Here is a 20484-nt window from a genome sequence, read left to right on the forward strand (position 1 = left end):
AGGGACCCATCAAGATCGTTGAATGCAACTCCCACCCAAGAGTCACACTCTGTGCCTGAGAACATTGCCCAAATCCTTCTTGAACTTTGCCAGGCTCACTGCTGTGCCCTCTGCCCTGGGGAGCCTGTTCCATTGCCCAACCACCCTTTGGGCGAAGAAGCTTTTTCTAGTATCTAACCTAAACCTCCCTGACACAAATTCAGACCATTCCCTTGAGTCCTGTCACTGTCACCCCAGGGAAAAGATCAGTGTCTGCCCCTCCTCTTCCCCTCACAGGGAGGTTGTAACTGCAATGAGGTCTCCCCTCTGTCTCGTCCAGGCTGAACAGACCAAGTGACCTCAGCCGCTCTCATAAGGCTTCCCCTCAAGGCCGTCCACAGTCCCCATGATCTTCCTTTGGTTGCTGTCTAGTAGTTTCATGTCATTTTTACATTGTGGCACCCAAAAGTGCCCCCAGCACTGGAGGTGAGGCTGCCCCAGTGCAGAGCAGAGCAGGACAATCCCCTCCCTTGCCTGGCTGGTGATGCTGTCCCTGATGCCCCCAGGACACGCTTTGCCCTCCTGGCTGCCAGGGCACTGCTGGCTCATGTTCAGCTTGCCATGGACCAGAGCCCCAGGGCCCTTTCCATGGCACTGCTGTGCAGCCTCTCATTCCCCTGTCTGTCTGTACATCCAGGGCTGCCCCATGCCAGGTGCAGAATCCAGCACTTTCCCTCGTTAAACTTCATATGGTTGGTGATTGCCCATCTGTCTAGTTTATTGAGGTCTCTCTGCAGGGATTCTCTACTCTCGAGGATTTGACAGCTCCTCCCAATTCAGTGTCTAATCACACCAGGAAAAGGCAATATCTGAGCTAAATACCCACTGATTTTCAGCCCTGAAAAATTGGTGCCCAAAAAGGAAAGCTGTCAGGCAATAGGAAATGGAGTCAACATTCTTAGTTCCATGCTAGATAAAATGAATATTTTTGTGTACATTTTCTAAATTTTCTTTTTATTTTAGTAGTCATAGAAAAGTGAATTTATTCTAGGATCATTTATCTAATTCATATCTTTTGGTGTATATTGTTGTTACATGATGTCATCCGTGAGAGAAGTATTTAAATGGGTGTTTGTCACCTTGGTGTCTTCTGCCACCAGTTAAATGATCCAAAGTCAAATAACTTATAACTCAGTGAATGTTCTATAATATCTGTTAAGATTCTTCACATTATTTGACACCAAAATAAAACCAAAATCAAACTTTTTTGGACAAGGTTTCGATTCAAACTAAAGAACTTTAAAAATGTCATGGACAGACATTAGGATGACAAGTTGCCAGTTAATTCACAACAGTGCACATTAGGCCATGGAGATTGACTGACCTGAAAACTGTTATGCTGAGACAAAGAAACAAGATGCTTCCCAGTTACCAAATTCAAGGATCTTGATTCCACCAAGGCTTCCAAGGAGGCTCCAAGGATTCCACCATAAGGAGGCTCATTCCATATGCATATCAAATCTGGTTTTAGAGCCACAATAAGGTTAACCTAGAAGATACAACAGAATTCGCTTTAGCTGGGACCATTGTTATGCCCCAAAATTAAATGTTATTGTAATATTAAATGTTATCGTAATAAAGGTATTCCTGGTATTTAGACTATAGATTAGTCTAAATACCAGGAAGATGCATGTGTATTTTTTTTCGCTTGTGAAAATACAAATTAAGATAGAAGGGAGGGTATAAAAGCGTTAAATGTCCATATACAATATAAAGAAAAGTTACAAAAGTCTGTTGGAAGTTCATATTCAGTTTAGTTGCAACAGTTGGGCAACAAAAGTTACATTTCCTTCCTTCCTTCCTTCCTTCCTTCCTTCCTTCCTTCCTTCCTTCCTTCCTTCCTTCCTTCCTTCCTTCCTTCCTTCCTTCCTTCCTTCCTTCCTTCCTTCCGCCACTTCCTTCCGCCACTTCCTTCCGCCACTTCCTTCCGCCACTTCCTTCCGCCACTTCCTTCCGCCACTTCCTTCCGCCACTTCCTTCCGCCACTTCCTTCCTTTCTCTTTCTCTTTCTCTTTCTCTTTCTCTTTCTCTTTCTCTTTCTCTTTCTCTTTCTCTTTCTCTTTCTCTTTCTCTTTCTCTTTCTCTTTCTCTTTCTCTTTCTCTTTCTCTTTCTCTTTCTCTTTCTCTTTCTCTTTCTCTTTCTCTTTCTCTTTCTCTTTCTCTTTCTCTTTCTCTTTCTCTTTCTCTTTCTCTTTCTCTTTCTCTTTCTCTTTCTCTTTCTCTTTCTCTTTCTCTTTCTCTTTCTCTTTCTCTTTCTCTTTCTCTTTCTCTTTCTCTTTCTCTTTCTCTTTCTCTTTCTCTTTCTCTTTCTCTTTCTCTTTCTCTTTCTCTTTCTCTTTCTCTTTCTCTTTCTCTTTCTCTTTCTCTTTCTCTTTCTCTTTCTCTTTCTCTTTCTCTTTCTCTTTCTCTTTCTCTTTCTCTTTCTCTTTCTCTTTCTCTTTCTCTTTCTCTTTCTCTTTCTCTTTCTCTTTCTCTTTCTCTTTCTCTTTCTCTTTCTCTTTCTCTTTCTCTTTCTCTTTCTCTTTCTCTTTCTCTTTCTCTTTCTCTTTCTCTTTCTCTTTCTCTTTCTCTTTCTCTTTCTCTTTCTCTTTCTCTTTCTCTTTCTCTTTCTCTTTCTCTTTCTCTTTCTCTTTCTCTTTCTCTTTCTCTTTCTCTTTCTCTTTCTCTTTCTCTAATTCTTTCTTCTTTCCTTCCTAACACGAAGGATTTGGTTGTTGATATCACATAACCAATGTATTGGAGTACTAAATTCACATAGGGAACTCACAACCCTATTCTAACAAAAACACAGTTTAGACCAATGAAATATTGCAGCTCAGTAATAAGAAACAGAGCGAATGCCTTTCGTTCCAGCTTTATTTTTTATACTCTTTACAGCTGTTGCACTTATAAACAAGAACTTCAGTACATAAACAGAGACTAAACATAATAGAATGACAAATTAGTTCCCTCAGAACTGATGATGTTTATTTTTCTTATTAATTTTTATTAACATTGAATATTGCATGTTTAATCCATACTGAAAGAACTATGTAAAGTGGCTGGCCTCAACCATCTATCTGGCAAAAATTGTTCAACATATAGAGCCCACAGAAAACCTTAATTTGCTAATAATTCTCAGTGGAAAGGGAAGGAATAGAAGAGAAGCAAGTCCCGCTTTAACTTACTGAATTGTGGCTGGAACAAAACTCTTTCATATTCAAGCAGCTAATTGCAGGGAAAACAGTCTATTTCAATCTTTAAAATTTGATGTCTTCATTTTCGAAATATTTATTTGTTCTGCACATGAGAGGCTTTATGAAGGAAAGTGTTCTAAAAGCTGGAGGAGACATTCAGGCTGAACAGTAGTTTACTTATAATTTACAGACTTGTAGTACTTAATATATAATGCAATAATCTATGCTGTGCCATTTGTCATTTGGACTAGGCCACAGATTATAGCTTAGGGCAGTGCATCTGTGCACAGATCAGGCAGGAAATGGCCTAAAATCTTGAACAGCTGAGCACGATGTCTCAGTGTAGTTGCAAAATTCAACCTCTGCTCCAGAGGTCACTGCATGCTTCAGTCATGACAGCCCAAATTGTTAAGCATGTGACTAATATGCATACAGAACACAGGCTGCCTAGTGTCTGCTGCAAGCTTGATGGCTGGTTAGCGGCTAGTCTTAATTTTATGTGACAATCCTATGTAGGAAGTGCCGGGTGGGTGACTAAATGGAGCATATTGATGTCCCACTGGGTGTAGCCCCTGTTGTTTTGACAAATTCTCCTTAGCATTTATCAATCAGGCCTACAATGGGGAGTGTGCTGAATATCTAATTCAGACATGCTAGTCAGGACTAATAGAGCAAGATAGCATGTTATTCAATTTGTACTTGTTAGTGATGTCCCACTGTCACTGGGCAATTTACCTTCACACTTCACAAATGAAAAGAGAAATTTGCTGGGCTTCAAACACTTACGTGAGTTACAAGCAAAATTTTAATTAGCATGTCATTACAGCAATAATTTATTGCTTCTTTCTAGTGTCCTAGCACCCAGATTGCACTTTTCTTTTTTTTTTCCTGTAAGGCAAGATGCGCTTTAAAATTTATGGGGCAGGTACTTGAAACAAAAATAAAAACCAACCCTGAAGCAACTGAAAAACTGCATGGTAAGATATATATCAAAAAGCATTATTTTTTGAAGCCTAAAACTTATTTATACATTTATCACTTAAAGGAACATTTTGAGCACTCCCCTTACCAAGTGTTAAGGGATTCCATAAATGGTGTAATTTTAAAGTCTTATTTTAATTAATTTTATATCTACTTGAAAGAAGAATTTTCATCTATTTCCAAATGGATTATAAAGAAAGTTGGGGGAAAGACTAGAAAGGATGTGTGCCACGTAGAAAATAGTAAAGCAAACCCACATTTTTATTACACCTACCTAAACATCAGTGGTGAATTTTCAGTAAACACCCATGCCAACAAATAAGGAAAGTCTAATTTAGCTAAATAGAGGATTTGATAAATAAAGGTAAACTCATTCTTTATTTGAAGTCAATGAAAAGAACAGATTAGTCTCTAGAAGTGTTTGGGAAGTTCAGAGCATCTAATATTGCAATTGAAGTTGAAAAGGGCCTGCTCTGTACTTTGAAGAGCTGGTTCCTGTGGCCTTTGATGGTATTGTATTTATTTGTATATATCGGTTCACATATTTATTTTTCTAAATTGCAACCCACAATTGATAGAACACAAAGATACTCGATGCTTAAAGAGAATTAGAAGACAAAATGCAAGCAATCTGCATGAAGCAGAGGGGAGCTCAGGGACACTTTAAATTCCTCAGACAAAAAGCAGTGTGAATTAGTCAGGGTGGATGCCATGCCCTACATGGCAGCATGCAGGGCAGCTCTTCAAATGCCAGCTTGCTGTCTCTGTGGCACACTGCTCAGAAACACGGCCGTGCTCTCGTGAGCTATCTCATAGCAGCTTCTCTAATAAACTGATGAATAAGCAATTAAAAGAAATGTGAGCAAACAGATCACCTTGGGAGGTTTGTAGAGATGGCTGCACATGATAGGACACACTTCCAAATTCTCAGGGAAGCAACATTAATTTGGTTCCAGGACATCAGTGATACCAGATATTAAAGGGGATATTCTTATTATTTTATGCAACCACACTATGGAAGTAAATATGAAAACAGAGTATTGATTTAAAAAAGGGCTTGGAAAATCAGGCCTACTGTTTGCTATGTAGGAACACATTAGGGGAAAGTTAATGAATTGAGGAGTTTAAATAGACAGGAAATGTAAATTTCTGCTGCTAGAGGTTATGGTATCTCATTGCTTTCAACACTCCGAAAGAAAACAGGGTAATTTCACAAAGAGCTCATAGCATTTAAGGGAAACCTTTGCCTTGAGTTATTCTCACCAGTGACAATTCTCTTTCCCCTTGACAGGTCCTTTCAGAGTAACAATATATTTTGGTGTCAGTTTTGGTCTCATTTGAATTGGTTCAAAGGCAAAATCACCCTATGGAGTCTGACTTAAATTCACATGGAAACAGAGGAATTTGACTTACAGATGTTACTCATGAATCAAAATCCCATGGCTCCAGGGCAAGCAGTATGTTGCAGATGGCAGAGGTACCAAGCCATTGGTCATGGCTGCTTGAGCACGTGGTGACTCCTACAAGCACAACTTGGAGTCCTGTATCAGCTGTGAAATGACAGGAAAGACTTTGCAAAACAGAGAAAAGCTTGACTGTTTTATTTCCACACTCTAGTGATGGTTCTGCACCAGCTGAGAGGGGAACAGAGGCAGGCAGACTGTGGAGGGTTGTATCAATATGGGGAAATCTGAGGCCTTGAGAATCCACCAGAAAACTATAACCATGGCCACAGCAAAAACTGGGATGTCTACAACTTCTTGATATTTTGATAGATCTTCCCTCACTGGCAAGGTTTTTTTCCTGTCTCTTGGCATATCCAGATGTTTCAGAATGCAACTACTATAAGCAATTTATAAGCAGATGTGGTAAAAAATGCAGGTTTTCGTGGATTTTTTTTTAAATTCTACTTACTGTATAACTCACAAAAAGAAAAAAAAGGAAAATTCTTATAATTTTCAATATTCTTATAACCTTATTTTCTACTGTCTTTCCTCTATCTGCCTCTATTCGCACTCCCAGTGTGGCTGCGTCTGCTGTCCACAGAGTGAGTGCTCTGCTTCTCTGGTCTTTACATTTTTCCCAAAGATTTACAGCTCTAGAAGGCTCACGGACACAACCCTTGCCAAGATGATATTTATTATTATTAGGTAGTAGTTTATGTCTTCTACACGTCAGCACTTTTTCTGTACTATTCTGTTAATTTTTTTCTTTTTAAATTTTTCGTAGCAGAACGCCAAGCCCTAATCCAAGCATTTAACTATATAACTATTCTTAAACATGTTCTCTTTTTCCTAAGTATGCATTTAGTTCAAGTGACATCCTCCTTGCTTTGAAACATTTACACAATTCCAATATATTTTGTTGCTTTTCATTCAAATCCACATCCAGGTGGCTGTAAGCACAACTTTACCTGATAGCAGTGAGGGAAGTTAGATTTTCTCTACCTAGCCTACTAGGGTTCTGAAAATTATTTCCAGTTGTAATAGATAGGTGGAGATCTTAATAGAGGAGAGGTACTTTCTTTTCTTCTGAAAGAAATCTTTTCACTGAAAGGAGTACTAAGTACTCTGTTTAAGGGAGAGTACACAGTCAAGAGCTTAAATTCACAAAACGCAGAACTTTGGATCCTAGTTTTGTGCATTTGATGAGATAATATTTAAAGCATTAATCACAGAAAAAATGAAACAAGTGACTTATCCAGTGATTCAGCACTGTTAAGTGATAATTTTCTAGCATCTGAAAATACTTCCTGGGACTGTTTAATTCACTGAAATTGATGTCCTCTTCCTACACTAGGTACTTAATACTGTTCTCAGCAGTGCTTGAAATCTAGACGAAAAGAGACTCCAAAACAATTTGCTTTTTCATCTAAGAGCAAATGTTCTGATGCAGGATAAGACATCACACAAGAAAAGTCATGGGCTACAAGAGGGGAAGACTGCAATTCTACTAGCAATGTTATTCATTAAGGTAAAGCCAGTCATTACAAATCCCTTTCTTAATATGTAGTGTTTCTTCTGATGGATTATACATTACATGAATAGCATCCATCTTCAGCATTTCTTAAGAAATTTAGTCTAATTCCTTTAATATCTTTCTGCTACAACAATGTGAATGGTCATCTAGTAGTTTTAGAAGAAATTAATTTAGCTTGTTTTATCAAGTACATCAATATCCAAAAATTGGGAACCTTGCACTTTCCTTAAACCTCATTTTATTCATGATATAATTAGAAGATTGTAGATTTTTCCTAATCATTATTATACATATATTAGATTTTCATCTGAGTTAACTACTATCCAAAACAATGGACTTGTTGTTACTCACTGAGAACTTTGAGACTTGTTCATTTTTTCCAAGTGAAGATGTGCATCTTTGACATATCAGTTTGTGGACACCATGCAGGTCTCTTGTATTAAGGCACATTGAGTTCTAGAACTGTAAAACAGAAGAAAAAAATGGTCAAAATAAGTAAGTAGTAGGCTTTTGGGGAAACATTTACAAAATAAATTTATTACAACTGTAAGTTTCTTTATTTTTCATAGAAGAACCTTAATTTGAAACTGAAAGACTTTATTATGAAATCAAATGCTAAAACTCTATGTTCTAACAGGATGTATAGCATCAACGAGATGCACAGAAATATGCGGTTTTTAATCTTCATTAAAATGTTCACTATTTGGCTATTATTTCACTAGTTTTCACATATTCCTCTCTTTTTCTATAGTTTTGCTTGAGTTTAACTACTAAGTGAGCTAAAAATGTGGATGGAATCACCAAGACCAAGATCTATCTAACAGAGAAGAACTAACATTGAATTGAATTCAAAGCACTAGGCAATGTTAAAAAAAAAACAAAAAACAAAAAAACAAAAACAAAAAAAAAAAACCAAACAAACAAACAAACAAAAAAGCCAAAATCAAATCAGAAAAATAGCCCTATTGACTTACTTTTTTCTTTGTTTTTCCATTTAATGTTTTTCCCTCTACCCAGATGAACATGTTTTCATTTTAGCTTCAGGTTAAATCTAACTCTGTAAAAAACTGCTGTCCTTATGATTTCTTAGTTTCTCTTCGTGACATCTTAATATCTCAATACTTCCCCTACTAAAATAATTTCTTTACACTGGGCTTTTCAAACCTAGACATTTCTACTGTCTAAAAAAAATGGAAACAAAAAAACTCAAAAAAAAAAAACCCAAGCTTGAGAAATTGATGTATTCTGACAATTCCTAAACTAGCAATTCTAGTCACTGAAAATAATTTTCTCTATAATTAACTAAGGATATAGAAAGACGTCTAGAAAGATGAAACCAGACAAAATACTTCTGCAAAGAACCATGTGGAAAAGAATTAACAGCAAGTTTTCTGTTTACTTCCTATATAACATCGTCATTAGAACATCCATTTAATGTATTTTCTTTTTAAATGTGCAAGCATTCATTTGAGTAGCAGTGAGAATCAGTCCATACTAATAGGGACTGTCTCTGTGTTCTGTGATGACTTCAGGATGCCCAGTGTAGTGACACTCTGTTTGCATTTCATCAGGGAGTTGTGGGTGCCCTCAGGGTTGCCCTGCTCAGTATCCTCCTTGCCTGTTCCCCTTCTACTTCTTCTTTTTTTCTCTTCTTTCTTTAGTCCTAAGTACCTACCTGCTAAGGGAGGGCTTATAGACGCTGCAGCTGCAGCAGCTGATTTCCTCAGCAGAAGGGCAAGTGTGCATCAGGCAACAACTACAGTAAGAACCTCCGACAAGAAAATACCAGAAAATGTATATCTTGGTATTTGCATGGAATGCCTTTCCAAAGTCCTGTCTCACAGTCTTCCTCAGCCACTGGTGCTGATTTTGTACTTAAAAATTACTTTATTTATTTATTTATCTATTCAATTTTTTAAAAGTTATTTATTTATTTATGATTTCCCAACAGCTTCACTCTTTGATCGACTTTTATACAGAAGTCATGTATTTTTGTGCATGTCTCATTCTTAGTTAAGATTGAATCTGCCCAGAGATATAGGGGATATCAGAAAAAGCTTCTATAGATATTGGAAGTGGGGAAAAGGCTATAGAAAATGCTGCCCAATCCGGAAGGAAACCAGAGACCTGGTGACCCTACAAACTTACAAAGAAAAAGCTGAGGTTCTCAACAGCTTCTGTGCCTCAGACAACAAGTACTCCAGCCATGTTATTCAAGTTGAGGAAGGCAAAAGCAGAGGCTGGGAGAATGAAGACCCTAAGTCCATTGTAGGAGAGGATCAGGGCCAAGATGATCTAATGAACCTGAATGTGCACAAATCCCTGGGAACTGATAAGGTTCACATGTGGGTCTTGAGGGAGCTGGCAAATGAAGCTGCTAAGCCACTCTCCATATTTTTTTTTAAAATCATGGCAGTCAGGTGAAGTCCTTGGTGACTGTAAAAACAGAAATATAGCCCTCATTTTTACAAAGGGGATCGCAGAAGACCAGAGGAACTACCAACCAGTGAGTCTCTCCTCTGTGCCAGGAAAGATCATGGAGCAGATTCTTCTGGAAACTGTGCTAAGGCACATGGTAAATAAGGAGGTGATTGGTGACAACCAACATAGCTTTATTCAGGGCAAAGCATACCTGACAAATTTGGAGTTCTTCTATGACAGGGCTACAGCCTTGGTGGAATTCAAGAACAAATTTTCGTTTTATTACTTTGTGGGATTGAGAGACAACCACCACCACTACTTTATAAGAAAAGGAAGGGATGGGATGATGGAGAAAAGGGGATTAACATCCTCTTTCAACTGCATATCTTCTCAAAAAAAGGAGAGAAAGTTCCTTGTCTATACCAAGAGGGTAAGACACCTTTCTGAAGTCATCTTCAGAGATATTATTTCAGTACAGCTTCACTAAATGCCAAAGATAAAGAGTTGGGCTTTCTGCATGGAACCTAATTTTCTTTCTCAGTATTTCTGGCCTCTCTTGTTTTTTCACTTCATTACTTTATGACTATTTCCCCAATAAGTTTTCCTATGATGTGTGAAAAGGGGGCTTTCTAGCACTCTATGATGCCAGGACAGCATATCTCAGACTGCATATGATTTCATAGTATCACAACTGTGGAAGGTCCAGATGCCACATTATTGAGAGATTTTCACCAACACTGTGCTTTAAAAAGACACTTCCAGGCAAATCAAGGATCATAGGAAACTAAACTGAAACAATCAAAATGTGAAAAAGAAGAAGTGAATGTCAGGGTAGATGTAGAATTGAGACATTACACTGGAATAATTTGTATTTTAAAGTGGACTGAGTTGTGCTGTAGCCTAGATAAGATTCATGTATGTCTTATTTGAACTAAATCAATTGGCACATCCTTACATCTAAGTAAATAAGCACAAGTAATTACTGAGAGTGTTTAGGGATTGGGAATATGATAGAAGCTTTTTGCATTAGTCCATTCTTCATATCTATCTGTGATTTTTGACATAAGGTGTATGGTAATTGTTTGCAATTTGTTAGAAAGTAAGCATTTGTGAAATTTAGCAGTTCACTGTGATCAAGAACATGTGATTTTTATGTGAAAAAATATGCTCAAATACATGAACCGTCTGGTTCAGAGGTATTGCTGGGAATTATATACATAAATGCCTGTAATAACCTAATCAGTAACTCATAATTTGAGAAGTAATAAAGTAGAATGGAAACAAGGTGGAAAGTTATCAGCACAGTCCTTATTTTTCACTGACTTCCTTGAAGACCTGGGTTATAGCCTTAAGTATTGATATTTAAATAATGTTAAATTGCTTTCTGTACAGTTTGATTACCCAGCTTATCTTGTATGATTTAAAAATTTATAAAGTAAATGTATACATTTTCTTTGTGGGGAGGCTAAAATCAGAATCTTAAAGTTTCATGACAGTCACCTTTGAAGAGGAAGGTTTAACTTCATTCTAATGCCAAGACCCATGTGAGCCTTCACACATTAAAAATTAGATTTTAAATACTTTTACTGCAGTTCTTTCCCAGTAATTATCACTTCATTCTTTATGAAAAATTAAATACTCCAGCTCTTCCTTCAGGAGCTCTTTTCCATAATAAAGGTTACATTATTTGATGAGGAATTAGAAATACTGTTATGCAGTCTATGTCTGTGGTATTCACATGCTACTAGGAGATCCCAAGTGAAACTGAATGGGTGGTATTCTCCAGACTATTTATCCTTCTTCCTAACTCAGTTAAGCTTTTCAGCAATCTTCTCAAAGTCTTCCTCAAATCTTCAAGACTAAAGAGAGAAAGTGACCAAAACAACCATCCATTTGTGGAAAATGTTAATCAGAAAAGTATCAGATTCAAATATATATTGTTCACAGTCATGACAAGCTCTTTTAATGACTGGAAGGAAGATATTATGAAGGTCTTTCATGGTCAGAGTGTTTCAGTGCTGAGGCTGATACATCAGCAACTGATACCTATTTGCCATGCAGACTGGTAAGTAACTTGGCACTACTGCCCTTTCTCTGACTTTTGTTCTGTGGAAAAAGGAGAGGGAAGAGATATCAATGAATATTTATCCCAGTCTAACAAAGATATGTTTATCTTTTACTGTGATGGAATCCACACACATGCTTGGGCAGAGATAGGATTCTGTAACTGTGATTTCACACCATCCATGTTCAAAATAAAAGTCATTATAAAAAGGGAAAAGGTACATTTCACCATAGCACATTATATTTTTATTGATTTCAGCTTCCAGCAAAACCTAATTTAATCTTTATAAATCAAATTTTAAAAAAAAACTCAATCTCCCTTCTGCCTGTACCACACTTCTTGGAACTGTATTGTCAGCGTGATTTCGCTTTGCATTTGTGGTCTCTGTATGGAGAAAGCTTGGTCCTTTACAGCTTCTTCCATGAGAGACAGATTTTTATGCATTTGAATCTATTTTAAATGTCATTAAGACATGGTTGGTGGCTTGTTGAAAAGTTAGGATTAATACTTCCTTAAATGTTTGGTCAGAATTGTGGAACAGTGACTGAAAGCAAAGGAGATGGTAGCATCACATTGAACTTCAGGACCATCTCACTTAGGTAAGTCAAGATCAAAATACATCTTTTTATCTCGTTTTCATAATTCATACAAATTTACTAAATGGTAGCAACAACTTGCTATATAATTTTAAAGACACTTTTTTTGAAAATTTGCCATTTGCTCACACATTGATCATTAATTCAGGGGCTATACAACAACATAAGCAAGGCTGAAATATATTCGAGCTTACTCGTATTAGGAAGTCATTTGATGTACAATTTCTTTGAAACAAAACAAAAAAAAACACTTATAGAGAAAGGACAGCAATATCTGTGCCTTTATGGCTTGTAATTGTAAAACTATTAAATATAGTTACTTATTTTTCTCTCTTTACTCATCTCTCTATTTGTTTCTTGTTTAAAATATGTCTGGGCTGTCTGCCTGACCTTCTTTTAAAATTAAATGTATGGGTATATCTTTTATTTTAAAATTGTAGGAAACTTCTTTTGTTTTGCCACTTTTGTATTAATAAATATACTTTTTTGTGTTTTTTTCTTAAAGTGTAGCCTGTACATCTGCAGTGCAAATCTGAATGACGAAATAAAGGCAATTTTCTTCTAGTGCATGCCTCTTCCTAAAAAAATCCCAAAACAAAACAAAACAAACCCCTCCCCCACAAAAACCCACCCAACTCTTTACAAGATACAAGACAAATGACACAAAAGTGAAAGGGCACTGATACAAACTGGATAGGCTTACAACATAATTGAATTAAGTCCTGTATGCCACATATGATCACAAAGCAGAGCCATGTCTTGAGCACTCTGAATGTAGGGAGGCTGCCAGTCAATAAAAAGGCCCTTTAAACTGTTTAAATGCATCATGAGCATGTGCAGAACACTCCTAGCTAACAGGTGGCTGAATAAAACTCAGCTGGTGTTGCACAGGGCTATAGCATTGACCTTCTTTAGGATAATTTCAGCCCTCTTTAAAAAAAACAAAAAAAAAAACAAAACAACTGTTACTGTACTTGGTGTAGTGGAAACAATTTAAGGATGAATAATTTCTTTTAGCCCCTTGAGGCACCGGTGGCTCGCTCTCCGCTCTCTCTCCCTTTCTGTGTCTCTCAAGTGAATTAACATAAAGGAACAGTGACAACAGCAAGCTGAAAAGCGTAGCTGGTGGGAGGATTAAGTATATCATTGAAAGGAATTATGTTGTAAATGACTGGGAGGGGTAGGGGCTTCTGTTCCTTGGTCCCATCTGGTCTTTAAAGAATACCTTGTTGTAATTACCCCCAGATGGCTTTGTGCTACACTGGGTCTGGACAGCCAGGTGCCACTGTACCCTGCTGGGTGTGATATTCATTGCTACATGCAGTGACAAAAATGGACTTCATGGCAACCTAATTTCTTCCAGGGTATTACACAAATATGGAATGAATGTAGCTTATCAAACAAGAGCTTAGTGTGCCAGGAGCTGAAACTGTCAAATGTAAGGCAAGACTGCCTTGTTGTTTCACTTTTAACAATTGTCTTGATATGTGGAAATATCAACAATTTACAGTGTTTGAATGCTAATAAATATATATGATATCATGTTAGCTATTTTTCCAGAAGCTGAAATGCTCAAATTACCCTAAGGCAATTGCTGGAAATGGTAGAATAACAAACGCCTCTTACAAAGTCAGTTTTTCAACAAGATTTGCTGTAGGCTAAGTTTGTGTCCAATCATTGAAGATGTCAGCACAGAAAACTCTTTCTCTTCACTCCCAGCCTCAGGCCTGCACTTCTGCCCCAGATGAAAATTTTTCTGCTTTCTTTCATCTCTTTTTATTGATATTGCTTCCTTTATCTCATGAATTTCCTGGCAATTTTACCTCCAGAATCATACCAGTCTTATATTTTCAAATCCTCCTTGAAAAAGCAGTTATGAAGCTCTTCTAAAAGAATCATTTTTACTAAACAAAATGAGGTCTTTTGCTACAAAAGGGAAAACAGAAGAGAAGTTTGAGGAAAAATAGAAATACAGGATTCAAAATCCTGGGTTGCTGTGAAACAACTAACAGTATTTTGCACTAGTAACTGCATTACTGGTGATCAGTACTTCTTTCCTCACTGAAAGTGCACAAATGGACATTGAGTGAAATGCCACAAGGAGAAAACCTCTTCCCAGCTCATCTGTTTTCCTGCTCTGCCACACACCTGCCCACATCCCCCATGTCTGTGTAAGCCCATGTATGCAGCTTCTTCGTCGTGTTTTGTACGGCTCATGCACAATTCCCTATTCTCCAGCTACACTGCCAGTGGCTCCTCTGAATGACCAAGGTGTGGAATGGCTCTCCCAGCAATGCTTGGCCACCACAATACCAACAATAACACCAGCTTTTTTTCCTGAATTCTGAAGGGAATGAAATGGGGATTGCCTGCTTCTTGCGTCTCTGTTTAGCCTCACAATGCCAAGATTGTCTTTCCCCAGCCTTTCTGTACTTTCCACCATGTTGAATAATCAGAGATGTAACTCTGTGGCATCTGGTTTTCTACTGCAAGTTACATATGTGCTCAACAGATATTAGTAACTTGTGAAAAAAGCCTCTTTACATCTTCAATCTACCTGTGAAAATGTGTAAATGGCATCATGACTGAGTACCTAGTCTCCTTCATTTCTGTCATCTGATTAGTAGTGTAATTCTGAGAGAAGTGCCTGGTTGGCTTTTGTTCTAAGACTCTTCTATTCTGTCCAGACAGTGCACATTTTAAAATGTAATATTACATTTTAAAATGTAATCTTTTCTGAGAAGGAAAAGGAGTCTTAAAGTTCAGAAAAATCAAACTTTCAAATTATAACGACATAGTAGTTTGGGGCTTTTAAAATGGTCTCCAGTTAAAACCTATATCAAAATATGACTACTCTATTTTAAATCACCAGCTCAATTTTTAAGTCTGGGAATTATTAGGAAATAATTATGGTCTCCCATTTTTGTAATTCAACCTTATTTTTTGACAGGGAACCTTTGATTTTACTAATTGCTATTTACCCAAACATCAGATCAGTCATATCAAAAATAAAATTTCTCTGCAAGGTAAAATAGATTTTTCACCCATTCTCTGTGACTTGGACAACATAATTTTATGAAATTTCCCTGATCAGCTCTTATTCACCTTTTCCAGGAAGTTCAAATTCATCTCTAAAGCTTCAATGTCATCTTCCATCACCATTAAGAATACTTTCAAAGGAAATAAAAATGTTGTCCCAGCAACAAGTGCATTAGTCAATCCAATTGTTTGCTATGAAAAATGATGGGACAAATTTTGACATTAGTGACAAGGTCAGACTTACGCTGACTTAGTACTGTGTAGTGGCAGGTTTCTACATGTTGATCAAGAAAGTAAGATGTGTTCTCTCTTTTTCTGTCCTTCCCTCCCTGCCTCTCTTTCTTCTACTTCTTTGTGTTTGCAAATATATTTATATAACTGAGGGAGAAAATCCAATATATTAGGCAACTATAATTACAATATTCACACTGCTAAAATTATCAAAATTATAGTTTGTGTGTTTTTTAAAAGCTAAGGCAAATAAGATATTTATCAAAGTCAGTTTATTTTTATATAAGAAAGTGATGCACATGCCTTAAATTAATGAAAATGAGCTACATAAGATGCAGACATGGTTTTGAAAATTAATTTTTGTCCACAGAGACTTCACTATGTGCATGATTTCCAATGCATGATAATAACTTAGCTACATAGAAATGAGGAAAATATCAGCTCTGGATTTGAGAGTGAGTTATATTATTATGTAATTGGAGTTACTAATTGGAAGAATGAAGTTCCCAAATCCTCTATTCTGCCATCAATGAGATCTAACCCAAAAACCAAGAATTATCTGAAGTTTGCATATGAAACACCAGATCCAGTTTGAGCTTAAGCTTTGCTTTGTCACCATTGCCAGCTCCATATTTTAAGCATCTCCCACAAAAACAATACCCTTGACAAAACGCCATCAAACTACAAACCCTCCATTCCTCAGCTTCTGCCTTCAAACCTGCTTCTCCCAATGAAGAAATTTGATGAAATATTAGTGCTTCATGTCCCACTGCAGAAACTATGTACAACTGAAGAAAAAGAAGACAAACACTCCCAGTGCATTATTACAAGTATTTTGCCCCTCCACCTTCTTCACAGGTGGGGTTTTTTCAGACTGGGAAGATATGGCAGAAAAACTGGTGACTTCTCTGGCTTGTATCTTGTGACATTAATTATAAATGAAGATATTAAAGAAATAATGGCAGTATAATTTTAAAGTGTATGATTTAATGACACACATCAACCTAACTTTTAAAGCTTCACTTAGTATGTCTTAAGAGATGATGTATTTCTAAGCAAAGTTTACAGGCTATGATTAATGATTATCTTCTGAATGTAGAACATTAATGCAGTCCCTCAGTAGATATGTTCATCCAGGAGGCTGAATGTTTACAGGCAAAGTGGAATCACAGAGCACAGGAGACGACATATTTATTGATGAATGCACTGTTTTGTCAATAACACTGAAGTGAAGCTGTGTCATATTGAACCATTTAACCAGAAAGATCTTGTGCGGTGAATTTGCAGAATTAGGCTTGTTTGTGTTTTGTTCTGTTTGGTGGTGTTTCATATTTGAGAAAACAAAAATTATTCTGAAGGTAGGCACTAGTGACAATTTTGGCTGGGCATTTCTCAATCTTCTGGGTGTTTCTGCTAACCAGGTCATGATCCTGGCTTACAACATACCATTATAGGATGCATACTCAGAATGGCTTTAGTGCTGCATATTGCCTTTCACATTGCATGGAGGTTCTGCATGCAGCCAAGTAGGAACTGAACATAATAATAAACTTACAGCCACTTACTGAAAACAAGCAAACAAAACATTCTCGTCACCCTTCTGCATTTGGACAAGACCAAAATTCCTGAGAAACCTCTTTGTTTCAGCCACAAATGGAGAAATTAAAGTGGGCTAGCTGAAAACACATGAGCAAAGACATGATGATGAGGAAGAAATAAGCATGTAACACCCAGAACTGTATAGGAACACACATATATTTACACACTTACACACAGAGAAGAACTGTGAGGTACATGAGAATGCAATGCCACAAACTTGGCTGGAAAATAATATCCATAATCTCTGGATTCACTGACGCTGCATGGAAGAGCCTATCTTTCTTTGCTGAGTTATATGGCTTCTGAAAAGTATCTTTCTCTTATTGTGAGGGCTTTAGGGTAAATCAATATTTTTTTGTAAATATTTTTTTATAACAAGGTCTGTTCTTAGTTCTCAGATTGGTCATCTCGAGTCTCAGTGTAGCATTGCCGTGAAGTTTTAGGAGTGACAGCAGAAATGGAAAACCACCTCTGACAAAACAGCATGGCCTTAATGAGAAAAATTTGATGCATTTCCAAGCTGGTGAGTAGAGTGTAAATTTTCAGTATTTGCTAAGCTGAAAGCCTTATTGCTTCATGGTTGGAATTTACAGGTAATCAAAAATGGCTACATCCTAGTGTCAGGGATCTTCCACTCAAATTTCAGCTTTCAAACAATCTTAAAATCAAGCCAGACCTCAAATGTCTAAAAGCTGAACCTTCTTCTGCACATGGACATATCTTTTTAATTACTATTAGCCTGAATCCCTAGACTTTACAGAGATTTATGGCCCTTTATGGGATGGAGTCTTGCAGAGTGCTGTAGTTACCACAGGCAGAGTATGAGCCACAGCAGGAAGCATGCAGGTGGTGTAAAGCTCTGCTGACCCTGCCATGAAAGCAGCAGGGTTCTGCATTTGCCAGTGTTACAGTGCTTTCAAGGGGCCCGTGGGGATGTGGCACAGGATGCTGTCACCAACTGTCTATTTGTACAGGGAGCAGCAACCTATCCTTTGGCTGGAGTGGTGAGTGTGGGAGCTGAGCTGGGGCTGAGAGAGAGGGCAAGGATGTGGGCAGCACTGGCTGGTGGGATGTGAAATAGAGAGGGTGCAAGGATGACGTAGCATCGAGATTCCTGGGAAAGCAGGAGGGGGCAAGCTCTGGCAGTTGCCTTTGCTATGGCACAGCCACCTTTCACTGCCTCCAGTCCACATCAACCATTTGCCTCGTGGTTGTATCCTGTGCATTTTAGACATCACCCAACTCTAAATTCGCGTGACCCTTCTCAGAGATTTCAGCGGGAAGACATCCCCCTCTGATGACGTTTGGGACCATATGTTTCTATACTGTGACTTTCATCATTTATCTCTAAATTCAAGTGACCCTTACAGATTTTGGTGGGAAGACATCCCCCTCTGACAACATTTGGGATCATGTGTTTATATACTGCAACTTTCATATTTTCTTTACTTTGTCCTTTTTTGATAAAAACATTTAAATTTTCACTTACATGATAGAAATGCAGTTGTCTAATATTATGATTAATGTGCTATAAAAATTATATTTTGGTGTAAGTATTAGTCTCCTGTTGAAAGTTATGCACTAAATTAACATTTTTTTTCTTCAGGCATCAGTTCTAAAGTGATCTGAGTAAGTGGTTACTCTGCCCCTTTGAACTTTGACTAAAAATCAAAAGAGGCAAAATTTTTCCTCTAGGTGGAAGGGAAATTAAATTCTAAATTCTTCTGGAGTATATGATAAGGGTTGCAACTTCAAAAACAATTTTCTTCAGGGAGTAAAAGCAAAATTTTATTGTTTGCAGATATAATGAATATACAATGTAACTCTTAATATATTTCTTCACTTGGTAGGTTATTCAATAAAAAACTTGTGAGAAATGAGAACGTTCTTCATTTTCTACTTCTCAGCTATTTGCAGTTACTTAGTGAAGAATATAGCTCTAAAGAAGCGTCTTGAAAATGGAGCATATTACATAGATATTGTGTAGAAATCTACAACCACAGTATCAGGTATGCCACGACAGTCATCATTTTCTTTAATATCTAAACTAAACAATACATTTTTATAAGCTAACTTATGCTTTAAGTAAAGAATAAATAGTTTGGAAGGCTCAGATAGATCATGAAAATATATTTGGGACCAAGACAATTCCTCTGTTGTTAAAAGAAATTTAATATGAAAATCAGTAATATTTTTTCTTCATATGTGAAAAATGATTTTATTTTTGAAGAAAGCACTGAAAGATGAGACAAAAAAGTGCTCACTATACACAATTTTCTAACAAAGAAGAAAAAGAAAATTCTCAATTAGGTAAACTTGGAATATTATGTGATCTGCTACTAGTGGAAAATTCAGTTAAGGATCTGAATATATTTTTTGGTGCATGCAGGCTTTTATACTTCTACATGAGCATTTACACAATTCTGCAATTCAACACAGAAAAGTTCTGTGAAATTATTCATTTTATCTCCGTGTTGGGGCATATTGTTCACAAATTGTTTTTCCTGTTGTGACCTATATTCTACTGTATGTCCAGTCATGGAAAAAAAAAGGGGATGTTTTAAAGAGTAATAGAATTAAAAGTTTTTCTATTTTATTTCATATACTGATACCCCACCATCTGCTATCTGATTAGTCCTTTAGATCACACAACTCTCTTATGCTATAAATATGCATAGACGAATATTCAATTTGAGGCTTCCAAAGGTAGACAAGGAACAGCTAAAACTATATAAATTAATTTTCAATAATTTATCATCAAGTACTCTAGCTGAGGAGTTTGCATGAACTTCTGCAAGGGCAGGGCACAGACATAAACAAAGATAGAAGATGTAGATAGATGGCAGTTCCAATCTATTCATGACAACAGTCAGAACATGTCTTCACTCAAAGCCTCTTCTCATCAGACATGATTGCAACCACAGTACTCTACAATTGTAAACATAAGAGGATATTATTCTCTGGCATTTCATTCTTCTCTAATTGTTTATTTTGTTTCACCTCATACTTTATCCTTCAAATGCAAAACCTTAATAACTTGTCAGTCACACTCTACAGTGTAGCAAAATTGCAAATTATATTGAGAAGGGGTGACAAAGCTTGTTGCCCATCTATTCTGTAATCAAATATGTACCTAGGTCTAATCAGTAAGAGGACAAGTCGGCTGACAATGCTTGTGCACATCTTTACATGATATTCTCAGTGTCAGCTGAACCAAGCAAAAGACTGTGTGAAGATTCGCTCCTCTGAGGCCTGCTGCAGTATTGATTCTTTATTAAGGTACTCAGTAGCAAAAAGAAATTCAGCATGATTATTCAAACATGTTCCTGAAAACACCATGAAATATCGTTTGCTTGGC

This window comes from Geospiza fortis, unplaced genomic scaffold (assembly GCF_000277835.1).
Source record: "Geospiza fortis unplaced genomic scaffold, GeoFor_1.0 scaffold443, whole genome shotgun sequence".
Classification (NCBI taxonomy): domain Eukaryota; kingdom Metazoa; phylum Chordata; class Aves; order Passeriformes; family Thraupidae; genus Geospiza; species Geospiza fortis.